Source organism: Dipodomys merriami, unplaced genomic scaffold, assembly GCF_024711535.1.
Source record: "Dipodomys merriami isolate MVZ:Mamm:240054 unplaced genomic scaffold, mDipMer1.0.p SCAF_11, whole genome shotgun sequence".
Classification (NCBI taxonomy): domain Eukaryota; kingdom Metazoa; phylum Chordata; class Mammalia; order Rodentia; family Heteromyidae; genus Dipodomys; species Dipodomys merriami.
The window spans coordinates 7,189,189-7,212,866 of NW_027202382.1; positions in this window are offsets into that span (position 1 = coordinate 7,189,189).

Consider the following 23,678-nt stretch of genomic DNA (forward strand, 5'->3'; position numbering starts at 1 on the left):
TCTTACTATGCTCCCATCACCACACCTTTTGTCTTAGCTGTCCTCCTACAATACCACTTCTGTTCAAGGCCAGCAGCTCTAATTGTGCAGGTATTAGCATCTTTCAGGCTCCCAAGGCCCTTCCTTAGCAATGTTCCATTCCCTCCTCCTTCCTAGGGACATGTTTTCATTAATCTCATATCCCTAAATCTACCAGTTAGTTCTCAGTTGCCATCTTATTTGGTCTGCTAGCAATATTAGACAAACCAACCATTCCTTTCTCTTTGGATTTTACTTTCCTTTCTACTCTATAAACTTAAACTTCTCTTTTTTTGAATGCCTCCTTAACCATTTCCTTGAGTTATAAATATTATATTTTGGAGAGCTCAGTCATTGGAGAATCATTTCTTCTCAGTCTATAACCAGCCATTTCATGGTTTATATCTAGAATGGGAATTTTAAGAATCATGTACAACCTGATGATATCAATTTTTATATTTTCAGAGACTTCTCTGCCCCCACACTTTTTTTTTTTACAGTGCTCTTCAGCTCAAGACTCTATAACTTGAGCCACAGCACCACTTCCAGTTTTCTGGTGGTTTATTGGAAATAAGTCTCATGGACTTTCCTGCTGGGGCTGGCTTTGAACTGCTATCCTCAGATCTCAGCCTCCTGAGTAGCTAGGATTATAGGCATGAGCCACTGGCGCCCAGCTTGAGACTTTCCCCTTACATCCAACTATCTCCCTAATACATCCTCTTTGAGTTTGATAAGTATTCAAGATTTTATGGGTCCCAAAGTGAGCTTTTATTTACTACCCTGACTCTCTCTCTCTAAAAAAGCTGCTTCCCACTAGTCTTGTCTTATGTCAGAAAGTATGTTGAAATGTTTTTCTTTTTTTTTTTTTGGAAGGAAGATGAAATTTTTATTTTAAGTTAATTTTGTATTACAATTACAAGAGGAATTAGATGGGTGTCTGGAAAATTCTCTTTTTTTCTGTACTACCCTTTTTCCATATATATATATATATATATATATATATATATATTTTATTATAAAAGTACTGTACAGAGGGGTTACAGTTACATGAGTAGGGTAATGTGTACATTTCCTACTGAGCATTGTTACCTCCTCCTTTGTTTTCCCCCTACCATTCCTTCCTTCCCAAGCTACAACTTCTCCCTTCCCTGCTCCCGAAGTTGTAAAGTTTGTTTTCAACATAGTGTGAAATGTTTCTTTGCTTGTAGCATCCTCTTCCACCCTTCCCTCAGTCCACCACTCAATAACTTTCTGTCTTTCTTTCTTTCTTTCTTTCTTTCTTTCTTTCTTTCTTTCTTTCTTTCTTTCTTTCTTTCTTTCTTTCTTCTTTCTTTCTTTCTTTCTTTCTTTCTTTCTTTCTTTCTTTCTCTCTCTCACTTTCTTTCTTTCTTTCTTTCTTTCTTTCTTTCTTTCTTTCTTTCTTTCTTTCTTTCTTTCTTTCTTTTCTTTCTTTCTTTCTTTCTTTCTTTCTTTCTTTCTTTCTTTCTTTCTTTCTTTCTTTCTTTCTTTCTCTCTCTCTCTCTCTCGCTTTCTTCCTTTCTCTCTCTCTTTCTCTTTTTTCTCTTTTCCTTCTCTCTCTCTCTCTCTCTCTCTCTCTCTCTCTCTCTCTCTCTCTCTCTCTCTCTCTCTCTCTCTCTCTCTGGTTCAAGACTGGAACTTGAATTCAATACCTGATACTTTTGCTCATTGGCTGGTGCTCTACCAACTGAGCCATGACTCAAACCCCTAAGTGCCTTCTTTCTATCTCCAATATTATCTGTCTCCTCCAAGACACCATCATCTCTTACTTGTGTGATTGATAGTCTCCTAACATCCCCACAGAAGCCTTGCCATAGTTACTTTCAATGCATGTATTTCCACCTGCTTCCTATATCTTTCATTTCTGTCATAGGTAAAACCCAAATGCTTCGGATGACCCAAAGTTTCCATGTGACTGTTGTAATTGTCTTTGCTCATCTGTATTTACCAACTATATGGCAGCCATCCAGCCTGATGTATGCTTATAAACAAAAAAGTCATATTCCATCTCCGGGCTTGTAAATACTAGTTCCTCTGCGATTTTCTTTTCTTGCAGTGTCTCATGTTTATTTATCTTTCTTCCTCTATTCCTGCTCCAACATTAATTCTGTGTATTCTGAATTACTTTAAAAATTACTCATTACCACATGAGTAATATGTAATGAGTCATGTGCATTTCTCTGCAATTTGAAGCCTTTAAGAATATAAAAACCATAAGGACACGGAGTCTTCTGAGTTTTTTCCCGCTCTAATGCTAGAATTTAAAGCAGTGACAAATGAATTTTTAACAGAAATGGTTTTGTTTTCTTTTTTTAAAAAATAAGTTTTTTTTTAATTGTGAAAATACTGTATAGAGGGGTTACTGTTACATGGGCAAGGTAATGGGTACATTTCTTATCAGGCATTGTTGCCTCCTCTGATTTTCCCCTACCATCTCCACAGCTACCATCCCCCCACCCCGCCCCTAAATTGTAAAGTTCATTTTTTGACATAGTGTTTGTTTTTTTTTTTCAGAGACAAAAGGTCATTTTATTCACATTTTCCCATGTATATACTTTTGAATTGTTCTTTTCCCACAATGTTCATGTGGCCTCATCTGTTTATAAAGGCCACTATGACAAACATATTGTATATGCTTTTAAGCTTCAAACTAAGTTTTCAACTTTTATTGAATGGCTTTAGCCATTGTAATTTGCTGACTTCAGCTTTAGTAAGACTTGTTTTTGTAATTAGAAAAAATAATTTTTATGTTTGTGCCATTTTTTCTATATTATGATCATTTCATAGAATAAATTTTCATCTGTTCTGTGGATTGTTTTTAACTCATACTTATACATTTTACTTTATCAGAACTGATATTCTTCTAGGCAAAATAGGCCAGCAGATTATTCTGTACCTTTCTTTACTGTTTATCAAATCTTCTATTCTCCTTCTAACTCCTTGCCTTGTATTGGTATTGTAAGGAGTTTAGCATTATATTTTCATTCCTTAGTCAATTTTAATGTAAATTCACTGGTGATTTTTATTTTCAGTATAAAATTTCCTTTTTATTTCCCCTTTGGGGGAAATACTAGGGTTTAAACTGAGAGATGGCTTCCTCATTCATCTGGTACTCTGTCACTTGAAACATGCCTTCAGTCAAACTTTCTGTTCTTATTTTGAAGACAGTTCCATTGCCCAGGCTGGCTATGAACACGATCCTTTGGATCTCATTGTTTCAGGTGACTAGGATTACAAACATAATCCACCAGCTACTAGTCAACATTTCGATTTGTTCATTTTTTTTCTCTAAAAGAAATGTGCTGGGGGGTGAGGGAAGGGTATGGGAAGGGATGGGAAGGGAAAACAAAGGAGGAGGTAACAATGCTTGATAAGAAATGTACTTGTTATCTTGCCCATGTAATTGTAACCCCTCTGTATGTTATTTTCACAATAAAATAAAAATAAAAAAGAAATGTGCATTTTAAAGAATTTTCTAAAAAATACATATATGATATTTCTCAGCATTTTCATGCTGAAGTTTTAATTAACCTATATATGCATACCTACAGGTATACATATTTGAATATATTAATCCAGGTAAATATTAATTGTTAGTTTTGTTTTTCTTCCTCATTGGTATATCTTGATCAACTGAAGATGTGATTGCTAAATGATTTTTATTTCCTTATGTATGATCCAGGTTTGCATAATCTTTTAAGATGTATGTGTAAGCCTATCTTTTCTTTCGGAATTGTCCCTCCCAGTATACTGTGAGTCAGACTAATCTAGCTGTAATCTAAGAAAAAAAAGAAGAAAATAGGGAAGAAAGGAAAGAAGGAAAGAAATAAGGAAGGACAGGAGAAAATTTGGGAGAAAGAATAAAAGAAGGACCTCTAAAACTAGACTTTAAAACTACCTTTTCACTCTTAGCATTGTGCAAATAGATGTTTGATAATTACTTGTCCACATGGTCACACAAGTACCAAGGCTTCTATAATGCAGAATTAGGCATTATTCTCCTGATACGTAAGAGGAAGTGATGGCAAATGTAGTGTTCCTCTGTGTCCAAGGGTCAGTGAAACAATTTGTTATAGGGAATTTTCTCTCTCCTATTCTCTGTCTGTCTCTGTCTTGTCTTCGTCTTTGTGCTATTTCAATTTGAGGCCAACAGAAAACCTTTACTTTTGGAAAGACTCTTGGTTATAGTTTTTTTCAACTATATTCTATCCCCTGTCTTCCCTCTTTATTATCTCTTTTGGTTTTCCAACTGAATAGACTTTGACACTTCTATTTCTATTTCTCCAACATTTTTAGCTTCTTTTACTCCTCTCAATTCCCTCAATTCCTCTATGATTTTCACATGCCTCCTGGAGAGTTCTCTGAGCTAATCTTCCAGTTTAGTAATATAACTTTGGATGTATTCATTTTGCTATTTTACTGGATTATTCATTTTAAAAGCGTCATATCCATTTTAGAAAAACTCAGTCATCCGGCTGCATGTTAAATTAAATTCCTATGCTGTTTGTGGCTTTAATTTTCTTCTATCACAAGTATTTTTATTAGCTCTTCATTGTCATCTAAGATAGGTTTTGTGGTCCTCAAATACCACTTAACTTCTCTGTGAAGATATTTTTTATCCTTGAAATTAAAAGAGATCGGATGGTCTTGCCTGCCATGAACCTTTATTCATTGATTCAAAACATATATATTGGTTTAAGTCTATTAAACACCAACACTATCATGAAGATGTAAAAACAAAAAGAAAATAAGAAAAGAAATAGAAAATAATAAGCTTTTTTTGCTTTTGGCAATTAGGGAAATTATACAACTATATTACATTGAAATATTCACTTTCATGCAGGAAGAGTTCTTTTTGGTCAGGTTGGCTAGAGCTACTAGAAAAAATGGATTATTAAATGATATTGAAACAACTATCTTTTTAACGATGCATTACTTTTTAAGTATGATAGCTCCAGCATTGAAGATTTGGTTAGATTGTTAGGAATAGGAAGGTGTCAGAATAAATACATTGCTTATTGATGTTTTTCTTTTGTTGTTTTGCTGTCTAATAAAAAAACAGGTTGAATATTCAAACAACATGTGTGAGTGAATTGGCCTGAGAATTTGTGTGTGTGTGTGTGTGTGTGTGTGTGTGTGTGTGTGTGTGTGTGTGTGTGTGTGTGTGTGTGTGTGTGTGTGTGTAGGCACGCACATGCTAATACTGAGGCTTGAACTCAGGGCAGCATGTTCTCTCCTGGCCTTTTTGCTCAAGGCTAGCACTCTACCACTTGAGCCAGTACTCCACTGCTGGCTTTTTGCTGGTAAATTAGAGATAAGAGTCTCATTGAGTTTTCAGTCTGGTCTGGATCTTAGTCTCCTGAGTGGTTAGGATTACTAGAGTGAGCAACCAGCTCCTGGCTGGTTTTAGCACTTTAAAAGATGGGTAATTGTTTTTACAGTTATGGAATCCAATCTTCCAAATTAGCATACTCAAAACTTTGATGGGTAAGATGAGTCTCTACAGAAAGCTATCATGTCTAATGTATCACCAGTGTGCCAGTACCAGGGTAAACAATGAATGGACATTCAACACTTTATTCACTGGCTAATGATTGAAACCAGAAACTACTAGCCCTGAAGATCCTACTAAGAGAGTACTATCTTGGGAATCATAGCTTGAGAGTGGAGTTCTAAAACGTTCACTGTTTTCTGAGAAAAACAGACATTCTGCAAAGGCATGCTGTACTATATAATTCCTGAAATTTTGCCAAAGAATATGATTTTCCTTTAATTTGAACACTATCAGCTCAGCAAATGACAGTCAGCTGTTTCTTTTAGCTGTGCTTACCCTAAGTTTTCAAGAGGACGTTACACTGCTCTTAGAAATGGTTCAAATTTTCTTTTAAAAATTTTTGTAATTTGATAACCAGAATGACTAAGAATGAAATCCTCTCTTAACCAATGATTTAACGGTGTTTATAGAACGTCTGTTATGTTAATTGGAAAAGAATTTGTTAGCAGGGTAATTCTGATTTTACTACATCAGTCCTTACCATTGCTAGATCTGATTCCTTGTAATGTTTGCTCTGGTGCTGTGGGTTGTTTGGTGGGTAGGCTTCAAATGTAACAGCATTTATCTCTTCAGGCCTTGCTGATTCCTGATTTGGGATAATTTCCAAAAATGCATTGGCTGAGCTTTACTCTTTCTTATCACTCAGAGAAACAGATTGCTATGTAAAATAAATCTTGGTAAGATTGTTGAGAGATGATTTCGATTGAATGGAAAAAATATACAAATACATAAAACATTTGTTAGTCTGCAAAGATTGTTGTCACCTCATTATCTATGCCTTCTGATTATATCCTAGTCTTCACATGAGAAAGAGATAATAGTGGTACCTTAACTTTGGTATGTCAACATTTTTATCTATTAAATTGTGAGACAGATGAAGCCTGAATCATGGAATTGTGCCTGGTAACTACAAATTTTTGCTGTTTTTGAAAATTATCACATGTAACATCCTTGTTTTCCTTAATAACATACAAATTATTTCTGGTGCTCATTTAACCATGTGAGGAAATTTTTAATCAAATTTCCATTTATTATGATGATTTGAAATGAGTTTGCTCTTTTTTTTTCTTGTTCTTTTAACTTGAGCTGGCTTCAGTCCATGATCCTCCTACCTTAGCCTCACAGGTAGCTGAGATTACAGGTGTACACCACCATACCTACTTGATTTCAAGACAGAATTTTGCTAATGTTTGCCTGAGCTGGCCTGAATCTGTAATCTTCCTATCTCTGCCTTTCAGGATGTGTGATTACAGTTATGTGTCTTGACATTCTACCCCCTCAAATTTTGCTTTTGACAATGACATAAAGTATTCTAAAATGAATATTCCACTATTGTCAATTATTTTTCTGGATTAATCTCGTTCCCATAATTCTGGTTCTCAGGTCAAGATTCTGAATTATACTGACAAATTCTATCAAATATTATTTTCTGTGGTGGTATTAACCACCACAGAAACTGGGAAGTTGGAAAAAGTGGTTCATTCATAGTTGTTTTTCTTTTTTATTGTATTTTTTTAGCATTATTTATGTAGTAAATTTTTCCCCCCACCATAATCCAAAATGACCTGTTTTGGAATAGATCTTCTCTTCAAACGAAATGTTCTTTGGGTCAGTGTCCTTGTAATTAGCTTTAGTCATAATTGCTATTCAGAATACTTTATTTTGAGGATGCAAGATTACCTGCTACTTTATTTTGTCCTAACTACTGTACTTCGATTTTTTTCCTTTTAATATCAGCCCCTGACTTTTTTTCTTTAAGCTCAACATTTTTAGTATGAGATGATGGTGTGATACCATCTTGTCAAAAGATATGCCCCACTCATTGTAGTAAATTGCAAGAAGTATATCCATGGCATTCTGCATTTGAACAGGGACACAAAGGCCACTACTGATAGTTGTTCACAAAGGCCACAGTCAGAGAGAAGCTGTTGTCATTCGTATGCTCAGATCATCAGAACCATGCTTGGTCCTTTCTTCCTGTGGCTTGCTCTATGCGGATCTTTCTTTCTTTGGTTCTTCCTTTGTTCCTGTCAGTTGGGTCATATTCTTCAAACATCTCTTAGTGTTTTTGTTATTGTTTGAATTCAGTTTGATCAAGGTTGTTTTCTGTTGTTTACTAACTTACAATTAAAATCTTTTTAAGAAATATAGGGCCAAAAGACAGACCCGTATATGTAAAGCTGTGGTTTCAGACTGATTGAATTAAGACCGGAAAAACAAACAAGCTAGTCTGACCCAAGATTCTGCTGAAAGAGGTTGTGTTTGGGCTTTTTGGTTCAGGAATTTTGCTCTAGCTGTGATACTACAGAAAAACATTTTTTTTTCTGGGATAAAATAGAATATTAAACTTGAAAGCCTCTGAGCCAGTTCAAAGTATTTACATACATGAGGCACCCTACCAGGTCTATATCAATGATTAAAATACTTTCTTGTGCTATCTTGTTAGATCAACACAGCACAGAGGAAATGTGTTTGAGGAAATAGCTGGAAACACAGTGAGAGTGCGGATGCTGCAGATTAAATGAACAAGGCAACTAACTTTTCTCTCTTGAGGGGAAAGGAAACATCAGGAAACATGGACAGTAACAAATAAAACTTGTCTACTTCTGTTTTTTGTTTTTTGGTTTGTTTGGTTCCTCTAGCTTCTTCCTTATGATTGAAAAGAAGAATGAAGGAAATTATTCATTAGGTCTCAATTCATAGTTAGGAAAACATCACTGATGGATGTTGGCCCCAACTCCTTCTGATACCACCATGCTATTGGTAAATGCACCATTCATTGAACCTGCTATTAGTCTTGAGCCTGACATTTACTGATATCTGTGATGAAACAAGAAAATTGTTCTTTTTTAGGGAATGAGTTGTTCTTTGTAGTTTTCAAATGAGACTTATGTATAAATTGATTCTTCAAGTAGCTTCACAAATAAATTCTTCCAGAGATGGAGTGGGATGAAAAAGCAGAGATTCATGCAGGCTTTTATTAAAATGTACTTACAACACATTCTAATGGTTCTTACGAGGGGAAGAGCTTCAAATTGTAGGAAGTACTTTGTTTTTTTTTCTAAAGCTGTTACTGATGTTTATATATATATATACATATATAAATATATATATATATATGAATGTGTGTATATATGTATATATATGAGATGTCTTAGGAAATATGATCAGAAATATATAGAGAGATAAAAACCAAACTATAAAGCTATAGAGAATATATGTAATGCTTAAATATTCATGGAGCAAGCTAAGTTAACACATAACAAGCATACTTTCTGGAGAAAATTAGATATTCTAATTTTCTACAATATGTCCCCCATAGCTAAATTTAGAAGAAATTCTATATAAAAAATTAAGAGTGAGGTCACTGGCAGAAGTATCCTAGAAGGGCTCAGTGGGTATTGAATTACTTAAGTAGACTTTGGTGTTTATTCACATGTCTGGAATTTGGAAGTGGAGATATTATCATTCCTCATTTCCCTTTACTGGAATCTTGCTGGGTAATCACTGAAACCTTGTTTACAGACCCTAGGATTAGGTCATAACAGGTGTTTCTTCTGCTTCCTTTATGGTTTGTAATGAAAAGTAACAGGTTTCCATTTTAAGACAATCTCTAGCTCATCTTGAAAGCAAGATCAAGGATAAAACTCCAAGAAGAATCACTATTTTAAAATAAGCGTACACAGGGTTATTACTTACGCATTTCTGACAATACTTGGGTTAGAACTTAAGGCCTTTCACTCAGGACATTTTCTTAAGAAAATGATCTAGGGCCAACAGTTTAAATATCAGGTTAAATTTATAAACTGGCAGGCACTCCACTACCTGAGCCATGTCTTTAGTCTTTTTCCCCTCAAATAAAGTATTGTGCAATTTGAATAAGAATGGTCCCTAGCTGAGATCCTGCATGGCTGCTTTCTGCCTACCTGCAATGAAAGGCATGCACTTTAAACACCCAACTCGATTTTGAGAGGAAGTCTCACTAACTTTTATCTTGGCCAGTCTTTAAGCAAGATCTTCTTATCTCTGCCTCCTACATGACTGGTTGTATGCCATTATGTCTTGTCTCCATGCTTATTTAAATACTAATTAAATGAAATTTATATTTTGAGGATTTGTTTACAAAACATAGTTGCTAGAATAGTTGTTTTATTTATACAAATTAATTTTTTTTGCAGTGCTGGAGTTCAAACTCAAGATATTCCATATGCTAGGCAACGTTCTACTGCTGAGTTATTCCCCCAACTTGATATCAATCTATTTAAAAAATTCTTATATCCAGCTAGGCTCTGGGTGTTTTTTTTTTTTTTCTTTTTTGATGCACCCAAGTTGTGCTGCATTAAGAATTAAGAAGGGAATCTGACTGAATATGTAGTACTGGAGTCAATCAGATATTTACTTTCCTGGTTAACTAAAAATTGTAGAAATGGTGGTACAAGTATGTAAGAATATTTTTCACTCTTCCAGAAGAATGTCATTACTTGCTTTGCATTCAAAGAGACATATTTACAGGGCTGTTTGTGTTCTCCTTCTCCTCAAGTAATCCTCTAAAGGCTACTTGCTGTCCTTTCTTAATGCAAGCCTTAGATCCTCAGATTATAGAATGAGAACAGTGACTTAATCTTTCATATCCTCAAACCATTCATCACTGATACACCATTTCCTATAAACAACTGGGAAATGATACATCTATGAAAAGACTGAAATTAAAGTACTCAGAATTCTGGGCTTGATCTTATTTAACACAGAGATGTACTTCTGAACTAAAAGAGCTCACTGCTTGTTTTTAGAAACAACCACACAAATACAAAACTAGATTTGACAAGAAATGATCTAAAGCCAGCCCTTTTAAAAACAGCTTAAATTTATAAACTCTAAATTTTTACTATAAATAATGAACTTTATGCTTATTATAAAGATATTAGACACTCATGTGAGATATAATCTAAGAATACATTAAAACATTCATATGTAATAAGACATGTTAGAAATTAAAGGATACTGTCATCAGAAAAATACATTTAATTAATTTGTGATTAACCAGATAGACTGAATTTACGTGCAATTTAGATTTGGATTGTGATTTGAGACTTCACTTACATGCTTAAGATAATAGTGAGTGCTAGGGTAGGAAAGAAAACATAGGAACCTGGAAAAAAATCCTGCCCAAAAAAGCACAGAGAACAAGAATGTATATTTTCTCTCATATGCAGAAGCTCAAATTAATATATAAACATATAAATATACATTTGTGGATGAAATCCAACTGTATTACCAGAAATATGGTAGATTCAAGGGAGAACTCAAATGTTATAATTTCTTTTTTAAAAAAAAATTTTTATTGTGAAAATACCATACAGAGGGGTTACAATTACATGGGCAAGGTAATGAGTACATTTCTTATCAAGCATTGTTGCCTCCTCCTTTGTTTCCCCTTCCCATCCCTTCCCATCCCTTCCCATCTCCTCCCATCTCCTCCTCCTGCCCCCCAAATGTTATAATTTCTTAGAAAGGCTAATTCAAGGTCCAAAAAAATAAACACCAGAAATCAGGTACTCAAAAATGGGGGATGGTATGAGTGGAAGGGGTAAATGAACAGAGGAAGAGAGTAGTTATAAAATTCAGTGTATATTCTGCAAAATTAAGAAAACGGAGGGAAGGAATTGACTTGGGAGGGATGGGTGAGAATGATGAGAGGCATGGCATTCATCACGATGCATTGTACTATAAACTATTTTGTTGGATGGCAGCTACTTTGTACAACTACTTAAAGATAAAGCACACACACATACATACACACATACATACAATTTCTTATAGGCCCAGTGTTGCTTCCTAGTTATTAGATTTTCCTCATATATTGCCTCCTACCTCTGTTCTCCATTTTCCTATCTGTAAAGTAAAGGATTTGTACTAGAAATTGCTTCCACATTTTAAAATTATATGGTTGTATCCCACTTTTAGTATCATGTTTTCTTTGGTGTTAAACATTTTTTTTTTTGCTTTATAGACTTTAATGTACTATGGGATTTTTTGTTCCTTTTAAAATTATTTTTGTTATTACATAAGTGATATACAGAGGGTTACAGTTACAAGAATCAGGTAATGAGTACAATTCTCTTTTTTTAATACGTTTTTTTTTATTGTAAAAATCTGTACAGAGGGGTTACAGTTACATGAGCAAGGTTTTTGTTTCTTTTGTGTGTTCTTCCCCCATGGTATAACCCCTGTTGTCACTATATTTGATTCTGGTGCCCTGCATCTTGTATATACATTTTTCTAATTTGGGGAGGGAAAGAGAAATAACAAAATGCTGAAACAAGGATCCAGGTTGAACCATTGTTACAATGAGAAGTACAAGACGCTATGCTGTAAATGAACTTTACAACTTTGGGGAGAGGAGAGAGGAGTTGGGCAGGTGGGGAGGAAAGGGATGGTAGGAGAAAAACAATGCTTGATAGGAAATGTACTCATTACCTTACTCATGTCACTGCAACCCCTGAGTACAGTATCTTTACAATAAAAAATATATAAAAGAATAATGAAATGGGAAAGGATGGGAAGGGGAAACAAAGGCTACAATGCTTGCCCATGTAATTGTAACCCCTCTGTACAGTATTTTCACAATAAAAAAATAAAAATTATAAAAAGAAGAAAAAAAAAGAATCACGAAGTCAAGGGATAGTAGGAAAAAACAAAGGAGGGGGTAACAATGTTCGACAAGAAATGTACTCATTACCTTACTCATGTAACTGTAACCCTTCTGTACGGCATCTTTACAATAAAATTAAATTTAAAAAAAAGAATAAGAAAATCCTTAGGTTTCAGTAGCTAAAGTAATGTTGATGAACCAAAAACAGAAAGAACAATATTGTCTTTAGTTGAAAATGGCAAGAATCTGATATGATTTTTTTTTTGTTTTGTACACTGTAAAAAATTTAATCCTTTGCTTCTCTCTACCAAAGTTGAAATCTTTAGTAAATAAAGTATCATTAATATTGCTGAAAATGTGCACAGCCCATTTGTCACCAGAAACAGTTTTATATATACAAGAATAGATTTCTTCAACTCACTTGGTAGTAAAATTGAATTTTCTTAATTTGAGTCATTATTTGTGAATATAATCAGTAACAAATCATATAGCCGAGAGATAAAAATATTTGCCAAGAGAAATTTCATTGTTACCTGTATAAAAATATGAAGAAGATATTAAATTTATTTAGAGTTATATAAATGAAAGCCAGAATAGCAAAGTTGAGAGGAAGGAATGAGCTTCAGAAAAGAAATGCCATGTGTGTTTACTATGTGGGTATTTCTTAAGAAAGGGAATGACTCCATCAGCTACTTTTCTCCTCTTTCCTGTCAGCTGGGCTTGAGTCTGGAAAGCAGAAGTGAGTATGAATGGGCAAGTGGCTTACTTTAGGGTAATAAGACTTGAGCTCCAGTCTCTTGAGGTGCTTTTGTTCTCCCGTGGAGAAAGGGAAAGAAGAGGTGGGAGAAAGGAGAAGAATGAAAGGGAGAAGAAGGAGAGAGAAAGAAGAGTGAGAAAATTCTCTTATAGTTTATGTTATTTACACAGATTTTCTGGAATTGTGCCAAACATTTGTGACATGACAAAGGATTGGAACAGTAATCTAATGGAATGAAAGAGCAAGAACATAAAAAGTCTGGATTCCTGGAACAAAACTTTGATTAGTATAAAATGTAGTTTATTGTTTAAGCTGTTCTGGTTCATTCTTCCATTGTATGTGCCTGAAAGAGTTATAATGCTGCATCTCTATCTAATTTCTCACATCTCCTTTCTGATAGCTTATTTTTATGCTCCAGATATATCTAATATTCCTACATTTACACTTCTAAAATTGTCTTGTGATGGGGAACTGAGTAACTGTTTGGGAGAATGAGTTTTGCTCCCTATTATAGCTTGCATAGTAGTTCTGTCCACTCAGAACTTGTATATATTCAAGATATTCAACTGCATAGAGTATACTGTAAAAGAAACACCTGAAGTTCAATGATTTCAATCATAGCAATGGAGTTATTATCTTTAATGTGTTTTTGTTGAAAACAGGAAAAAGAATAGATGGCACTCTTTTGTAGTTAGTAACCTGAGCTTTATAGAAAGTGACTAAAGTAGTTTACTATGGACCTACCATGAATTCATAATGCAGTATCAAGAATGAGTCATGTGAAGTTACAGCTTTCCCATTACAGTATTTTGCCTGCCTGTGTTGATTGTGTTTGTTGTCACATTCATTATTTGTTCAGATATTCTTGGCTGTCTTGCATTTTCTAATAATCCCTAAAAGAGTTTAAGTCAGATAAATACTTATATTAGATAATAGATACATGAATGTGTCTATAAGTGGACAAAACTAATCCTTGCTAATATACAGAACAATGATTTCATTTTTCTCACATCAGGTATTATTTATTTTCCACTGTAGAATTAAAAAAATTCTCCACTTCATGCTCTACATAATACAAATGTCTAGTAATTTTGTCTTTTACTCAGCTGTTTCATTTATTCAATTATAAATGAAGTTTTGTCAGACAGAACATTTAATGCTGGGACATATTAGGGAACTTCATACATTTCTTGTCTTCAGAGAGTCCACAGTCTACTGTCAAATGTCTGTATCTGAATTTCAGCACATTCTCACCCGGCTATCTCACATTAGAAACACAGATTTTAGAAAGGGCTATTTAATTCTCCTGGCCATAATTGTCTATTATATTGACTGTGGGATAGACATCACATTAAAATCATAACTTCAAATTGGTATAAAGTAAGATTATGATGGAAAAAGAAGCATGACAATGACCTCCTTGAGTTTTAATAAAATACAAAACAAAACAATGTGTCAAGAAAAAATCCTCTTACTGTAAGATTCCAAGGCACATAAGCTGTCAGATGGAAGGAAGGAAGGCTATAGGACTAAGAAGAGAGGATGATTTTTCTCATTTGAAAGTTAAGCATTAGATAGTCTAGGAGAATACTGAATCCCTCTTGATAAATTGTTTCCTAAACTTTTCTTTGCCACATCCTTAAGCTTTCTAATTCCTTCTTAGTCACTTTAATGATTTCCCTTTCTTGTATTTTATTTGCTTCAACTTTATATCATATATAGAGTTTATTGCTATCGGTGGGTTAATATAATTACAACCTATGTTAAATCTACAGCCTATTCTATCTCTTGAGTCTTAATCTCAACTTGTACTGTTTATTTTATATCTGAATATGGATATTTGGTTACCAAAGAGTTTCCTAAATATTTTCTCTCACTCCTCCTCATCTGATGCTTTTTCTCTTTTTCTTTTTAATTTTTTTTTTGTGAAAATACTGTACAGCGGGGTTACAGTTACATGAGCAAGGTAATGAGTACATTTCTTATCAAGCATTGTTGTCTCCTCCTTTGTTTTCCCCTACCATCCCTTCCCTTCCACCTCCAGAACTGCTTTTTATTTTTTCTAAAATCAATGCTTTACTTTATTTCCAATTCATGTCCAAATTATCACCAAGGACTGTTGTACTGTCTTTTCAACACTGCTCAATTCTTACTACTTCTTTCTAGTTTCTTCTCTACTACTCCAAGCCATTCTGTCATTACTTAACCAGATTGGATTACTTGGGTAATTTCCTAACTAGCAGGATTCTCTACTGCTTGTTTTGATTCTTTCCAATGTATTCTCAATCTTGAAGACTGAACAAACTTATTTGAAAGCAAATCTGGCTTATTCTTCCTAAGTTTCAAGCCTTTCTTCTTTAGGATCATCTTCTAGTTTGTGTCTACCACCCACGATGTACTTTGCTTTGAACAGTAGCCTAAATGTTTCATATCAAATTCTTTCCTAAATTTGGCATGCACTTTCCCTTTTTCTTTTTAGCTGGAAAGCTCCTATAAGAACTTCAACTCCCCTTACAGTGTGGATATCAAAAGCCCCAAAATGCTTCATGACTGTCCATCTTCATTGTTCCTGAAACTACCTTTATAAGTCCTATAAAGATCCATACATACAGAAGTCACCATTTTCTTTATAGTGGTTGTGGTTTCTCTGCATGCCATTGTCTCTCATGCAGCAATGTTATCCAAGAGAGCAAATTCTAAGCTTGAAATGTTGAATATTTTCTCCTCAGCACAACACCTGGCACATGTTCAATGCTTACCCATTATTTGTTTAATGGAAGAATAAAAATTAAATCTAATTGAATATTGACTCAAAGAAATGCCAAGTGATTAAGTGATTCAACTAAACATACTAACATTGAAATAGCACATTAAAATTGTTTTCTAATGCTCAGGAATATTTGATCTAGACAGATTTTCAGAAATGCTTGTTGAGATGTATGATTAAATTTAAAATCTATAACTCATTAATGATATTTCTTTATTCCTCCCCCCCTTTTAAGGTCCCATTCCCCCAAAGTCAAAGCCCAACAAAATAAGCACCAAGAAATGGGTACTTACAAGGTGGGGTGGGAGGTGCAAAGGGAGAGGGATAAACAATGAAGGAGGAATAGAGGAGAACACAGAGAAGATTTCATTGTATATACCACAAAATTGAAAAATGTAAGGGAATAAGTAGATCAAAAGGGGATGAGGTTGTTGAAGAGGGTGACACAGATCAAAATGCATTGTGTTCATATACTCATTTGTTAAATGACATTTCCCCAGTACAACTACTTAAAGATAACCTTAAAAGATCCCATTCCCCAACCCAGTTAGAAAGCCCATGATTTTCCCAGGTGAATTAGGGGAAGGTATGGAATCATTGCATTGTTTCTTTTGTAATACCAAATGAATTTCTATACGCAGTGCTTTTCCTTAAGGGAGATTTCCTGATATGTAGGAATGTTAATGTGGACTGACATCATGTTTCCTTAATCCCACATATAAAACCGCCACACCAGATCTCCCACAAAAGAAATCTAAACCAAAGACTAAAGTGAACAGGGACAGAGTTGAGTGACAGAAGTGAGATGAAAACAGGGCCTTTTTGTAGCAATGGCTTTGTCCTTGATGAAGCCAACACATTCCACAGGGCCTGTGTCAATGGCTTGCAAGATAGTTTCCAGAGTGAGTATGGCCGAGACAGGTGTATGTATGTTCTTAACATTTTCTCTATTCTGCATACACTCCCTTTCTGAATATAGTAAAGGAAGGTTCTAGGCCCCACCCAATAATTTATTGAGTATTTATAACACAGCCATCAATCTAACAGATGAATTATTAAAATTTATACCTCTATCAACCTACAGAAAAGAGAAATATGATTGTTTAGAAAATCCAACTAAAGAAAATGAACATTACCAGGGATACTGTATAGGAATATAGAGAGATGACATCTTGTTCCTTTTATACCCACATAACTAGCAGAATAAAGGACACATAGTATATACCAAAGTAGTTTTTTAATTGGTGGCTTTGGATATGGGTTTGAATCCATGTTATAACCTTTGGGCATTTAAATGATCCTGGTAATTTTATAAAAGGCTGTCAGGACTAGCATAGGAATTTTTCCAAGGATGTTTTCTACTATGTGAACTTTTCAATACTCTCTTTTTAAAAGTTATACAAGTATATTCCAATTATTTTACTACGTTTTTTTTAAATCTTATGGGCCAAAATGTATTATTTAATTCACCCAATACAGCGTCTCCTTAATAAGACAGATTCAACAGAATCAATTCAGTTATTATTTTTTTAATGCAAGTGATTTTTGGTGCCAATCCATAATATCTGATTATAATTGCTTGTCTGTTGTATACCTGCCTTTAGAAGAGAGTAAAGAGTTATTTGTACCCATTATATGCCCTTCTCTAATATTCATGATTGTACAGCATTAGTCCTTGGATGGATCACTGAATGTTATAATCATAAATTGGCAATGCATTTTGCATTCTTCATTATGCTTTAGTATTAAGAGAAGTTTCTTTTAGATCTGAATGAATTATAGCTAGTGACTTTCTTTTTTGCCAAGTCCCACCAACACTCAATTACCCAGGAATGTATTCTATACTTCTCAGGTTATACAGTCCATTACCTTCCCCCCTCCCCCACCCTCCTTCATGTCTACCTTTGCACTATTTCACTGCTCATTAGAGTGTCTGGAGGAAAAACGCACTTCAAGAAGGCAATGAAGGTGAAACTTGGGTTGATCATTTGGTACTTGTTAGTAGACCTAATAAAAGATTTAGTGAGAAATATGATGAGTGAAAACTGGTAGAATGCAGTCTGTACTGTGTTCTCTGAATGTGGGTTACTTTTTTTTTTATTGTTGCTGCTAGAATCAAGTGAATTAGGTATTTAAAATTTGCTCACAGAAAAAGTTGTTTGAAGAAATACATCTTCTGATTTTCCTAATAAAAATGGTAAAGAAAAAAAGTACCCCACAATGTGTATAGATATGATTTTTCTAGTGTCAGTGTCATTTTCTGAGTTAATACAATATAATAAGCCAAAGTGTGTTGTGTTAGGGTTTACATCTTCCCGGACCCCAAAGGGACCTTGGGAATTTTGATGAGAGTCTAGTGGTTTGCAATGAGCTCCAAATTAGTATTTTTTTCCTTCACTGGACCTATCTTTTACATTCATCAACATATTCCATCTTGTGGAAGTTCTTGCAACAACTGAGTTTTCATGTATTTTAATTTAATATATCCTAAGTTATGGAGCTACACAAGGAACCACATTTTTTGACTTAGTGACCAGTCTTAGGCGATTTCTATTTCCTAAATAGTTGTAATATCCTCAACTATTTCAAACGTTTTGACATTTTTAATATTTTATCTTAACAATTGTTATCAGTGTACTCAACAGGAATGTTTGTCATTTTCTGGAATTAAGTTTTTCTGAATTTTAATACCAGTTTTGTTTTGTCTTCTAAATGTAATCCTTCCTATTTGTGTACCATCTCTGATGTCATCTGCTTTACCCCAGGTTGTAACTACAGGCTTAATCTATTATCTTACCTACATCATTAAGTTTTTTGTCAGTTTTTTTTTTTTAACCAAAGAGAAGTTGAGATCAGAGCTAGGGGAAAGCTATACTAAGATAGATGAAGAATTGAAATTTACAATTAGTAAACAGAAAACAGGAGGAAGACTGAGATGGAACAGATGCATGAAATGTAGAAAATTGCTTCGTGTATGTGTGTGTGTGTGTGTGTGTGTGTGTGTGTGTGTGTGTGTGTGTGTGTGTGTGTGTGTGTGTGTGTGTGAGTTGTGGGGCTTGAACTCTGGGCCTGGGTGCTGTCCCTCAGCTCTCCAGCTCAAGGCTAGTGCTCTACCACTTGATCTACGCACCACTTCTGGTTTTCTGGTGGTTTATTGGCGATAAGAATTTCACGGACTTTTCTGCCTGGGCTGGCCTTGAATCGTGATCCCCAGATCTCAGCTTCCTGAGTACCTAGGATTACAGTTGTGGGCCACCGGGCCCAGCACTTCATATTTCTTGTGGAAGAATATTTCTGTCAGTCATGTAGCAGCATATATATGGTTTTGCATTGAATCTATGAAGCAAAACTAGGTTTGTTTTCCAGAAGAGTTTTTCTCTATATGGTTTCAATTGCACAAAAGAGAAAATTACTTGAGATTTGGGAAACATGACTGAGCATGGATGTAGTGGAATACAGATGTGTAGATATCAGTAGTCTCAATATTTTCTTTGTACTCATGGTGGTATGCAATAGATTCAGAGGCACTTGTCCACTCTGGCTTACTTACTGTTCAATTTCTCTTCATCTCTTTCTGGCACCCAGACCCGCTTTCAATAACCCAAAGCTCAACCTCAAGTAAAGAGCCTGAAGAGTCCATAGTTCTCATTGTCTCTTCATTATGGTTCTAATTTGACAGTTGGATTTACCTGAATTTCTTTTATCATTCAACCACCCAGATGCTTCAAGAATGCTGGTTGGTAATTTGGTTACATTTAGGTAATTCTTCAATTCTTTCTTTTGAATATTTACTTTTTCAAGTTCTCCAATAAATATCTAGTTTTTTTAAACCAAAATCACTCACTCTGTAATACTCCTAGTGGTGTTTATTTCATGAATGAATATTGGTAGATTAAAAATAAAACTATTTACTAGGTGATGGCACTAGAGTATAAACTTAAGGCCTCAGAGTTGTTAGGTAGTCACTCTACCACTTGCGTCACACCTCTAGTTAATTATGTAGTTGTTAGTACAGAGGTAGCTTCAAATCCTTTGCCAGACCCTGTCCATTTTACTGCTTTTCTTTGTGTTCAAAAATTTTATTTTTAATTGACACGCATTTGTAATCTGAGAAGGTTTCATTGTGATATTGCCATGCATGTGTGCATAAACCTTGGACAAGTTCACCTCCGTTCACCATAGTCCCAATGTTTGAAAGAGTTGTTTCTTCTCCAAATCTCTCCATACTTGTTTCTTCTCCAAATCTTTAATTTTCTCTTAATTTACTGTGATCAAACTTTTATCTCTGTTACAGAAATAACTACAACAATGTCAATGATATCTACACTTCCTTTCATCTTACTAGTTGCTGCCCCCTAGACTTCTTTACTGGTTTCTCTTTCTCATACATGCATGTGTGTGCATGCACACACCCACAGACACACAGCTGTCTATGATCCAACTCAAGTTACACAACTGATCGTGATGGAACTACTATCCTCCTATCTAAGCGTACTATAATTTACTTCTGATAATTCACCTTGCTTCCAAATTTGTCTTCCCACTTTCCTTTTTACAGAATCCTCTAAAGACATTATGATGGCTCATTCATTCCTGGGCTCCAACTTAATTATTCTCTATTTCCACTGACAAAAAAAGCTAAAATTCTCTCAATGGCCCACAAGACCCTAAATGAACTAAAGCTTACTGGCCTTTCTCTTTGCTCTCATCTATTATTCTCCTTTTCTATTCTCATGTTTCCTTTCTTCTTGTTCTTCAATCATGACACTGTATTGCCTTTGAATCCACTGACGCTAATTTTCTAGCAATAACCATTTGACTACCTACCGCAACTCTTTCCAAGATTTTCCTAGAATACAACTTGCTTAATAAAAATTAATTCTGGCAAAGTTAAGACTATTCTTATCACCATTACCACAATTTAACTAATAAGTCATTTATGTGTACTGTGTTTACTTTCTTTCTTACGATCCCATTTTAACATTAAATTCTACTTGGACATGAGCTTTATCTGTTATGATCACCAGAGCATGCCACGTGCTGGGGATTGTGCCTGTTCCATGAGAGGCCCTTAGCAAAGTGTGACATGAAAAATGTTGCACAAAGTCACTCTTAATGCAACCTTACAGGAATTACCACGAATACATTTTACCTGGCAGAGAAGACATATCGCGTGGTCTCTTTTTCCAAGAGTTTTGCTTTGTGAGTTGTAAAGTTGTCTTCCATATAATTTAGGAATGCTTTGATTCTGCTTGTTTGTCACTATATATTATCCTTATCCTTCAAAAACACAGAGTGAGAAATTCCCTTTGGATAGGAGAGAGAGAGAAATTTGGCGTATATAAAGCGTTGACTTAGGTTTTCATGGTTCCCCATCTTTACTACTCATGGCCTTTTGCAGACGACCATCATAGCTTTTACTTTTTGTTATTCCTTGAGTTCTGAGCCAAAGTGCTTTACAGTTCAGTCTGCTTCCTGCTGGTAAATTGCCTCTCTCTGGTCTTGTGACCAGATGTGACACATATTACATTATCCTGGCATTTTCTTGCCTGACATTTTAGTAACAGAATCTACCATTGCAGTCTAGATTTTTTGAGGGTAAGAGGGAGAATTTAAATTATTCAAATAAAAAAAAATAACCAGTGGGGGAATTTATTTTTGAGTTCCAAGTATATTTTAGATATGAGACCCTTGTCCATTGTATGGCTAGTGAAGATCTTCTCCTAATCTGTGGGCTTTCTATCGATCTTGCTAGCTATGTCCTTCACCATGCAGAAGCTTGGAAGTTTCATGCAATCCCATTTGTACAACCTTTCTTTGATTTGTTGTGTTTCTGGTTCTCTTTTAAGAAAATTTCAGCCTGTGCCAAGGAGACCTATGGTTACTCCTGTTCCTTCCTGTAATGTTTTCAGAGTATCTGCTTTGACTCTGAGGTCTTAATCTATTTGGAGTTGATTCTGGTGCAGGGTGATATATAAGAATTAGTTTTCTACAGGTGATTAACCAATTTTGCCAGCACCATTTACTGAAGAGGCTGTCTTTCTTCCATTCTATTTTTTTAAAATTTAATTTAATTTTATTTGTGAACATACTGTACAGAGGAGTTACAATTACATGGGCAGGATAATGCGTACATTTAGCTCCCTTATCGAAGATTAGGTGGCTATAGGTCTGTGGGTTCACTTCTGGGTTTTCAATTCTATTCCATTGGTCCTGAGGTCTCTTCTTGTGCCACTACCAAGCTATTTTGATTACTATGGCTTTGTAGTAGAGTTTGAAATTTGGTATTGATATTCCTCCAGCACTATTCTTTCTGTTAAGGATTGTTTTTGCTATTTGGTGTCTTTTATTGTTCCATATGAATTTTTGGATTGCCTTTCTATTTCATTGAAGAATGAGGTTGGAATATTGATAGGTATTCCACTGAATTTGTAGATAGCTTGGGAAGTATTGCCATTTTCATCATGTTGATCATTCCAATCCAGGAGGATGGGAGGTTTTTCCACTCCCTAAGTTCTGCTTTGATTTCCTTTTTCAGGTTTGTAAAGTTTTCATCTTAGAGGTCCTTCACTTCTTTAGTTAATTCATAAGTATTTTATTTTCTGTGGGGCTATTACAAAAGGAATTGCTTTCCTGATTTCAGCTGCATTCTTCTCATTGTTGGCATACAGAAAAGCCATTGATTTTTGAGGGTTACTTTTATACCCTGCTACTTTGCCAAAGTTTCAAATCAGCTTGAGTAATTTGGGAGTGGAGTCCGTGGGATTCTTTAAATACAAGATCATGTCATCTGCAAAGAGAGAGAGTTTTACTTCAGCTTTCCCTATTTGGATCCCCTTTATGCTTGCATCTTGTTTTATTGCTGTAGCTAGGCTACTATACTGCCTGATAAATAAGTGGGCTAAAGACTTAAAGAGAAACTTCTCTGAAGAGGAAATAAGAATGGCCAATAGTCATATGAAGAAATCCACAACCTCTCTAGCCATAAAAGAAATGCAAATTAAAGCAACATTGGCTATAATCAAAAACTCTAATAACAAGAGATGCTTGAAGGGATGTGGCCAGAAGGGAACCCTATTGCATTGTCAGTGGGAGTGTAAACTGTTCAACCACTTTGGAAAGCAGTATGGAGGTTTCTCAAAAGCCTCAACATAGAGCTCCCCTATGACCCAGCAACCCCACTTTTGGGCATTTACTCAAATGATCACAAACAAGACCATACTAAAGTTACCAGTACAACTATGTTTATTGCAACATCATTTACCATAGCTAAGATATGGAACCAACCCAGATGCCCCTCAGTACATGAATGAATCAAGAAAATGTGATATATATATATATATATATATATATATATATATATATATATATATATATATACACACACACACACACACACACATATATATATATACAGATATATAGATATATAAATATATGAATTCTATGCCTCCATCAGAAAGAATGACATCAGCCCATTTGTTAGGAAATGGAAAGACTTGGAAAAAATTATATTAAATGAAGTAAGCCAGGCCCAAAGAAACATAGGTCCCATGGTTTCCCTTATTTGCAATAACTAGTATATGTCTGGGACAAGCAGAAAAGGTCAAAAGTTATGTACATTTGACCAGATAAGATTATGTTAAGGGAAATGAACCTTAAAATAGGGACACAAGGTTTTTTTCTTTCTTGCTATTATTTCTAATGTATTTAAATGTACCATGTGATTTTTTTTTGTTTCTTTTTATGTTCCTCCCCCATGGTATAAATTCTGTTTTCACTGTATTTGATGTCGGTGCCCTGCATCTTGTATATATACACTTCTCTAATTCAGGGAGGAAAAGGGAAAAAACAAAATACTTAAATAGGGATACAGGTTGACCCATTATAACCATGAGATGTACAAGACACT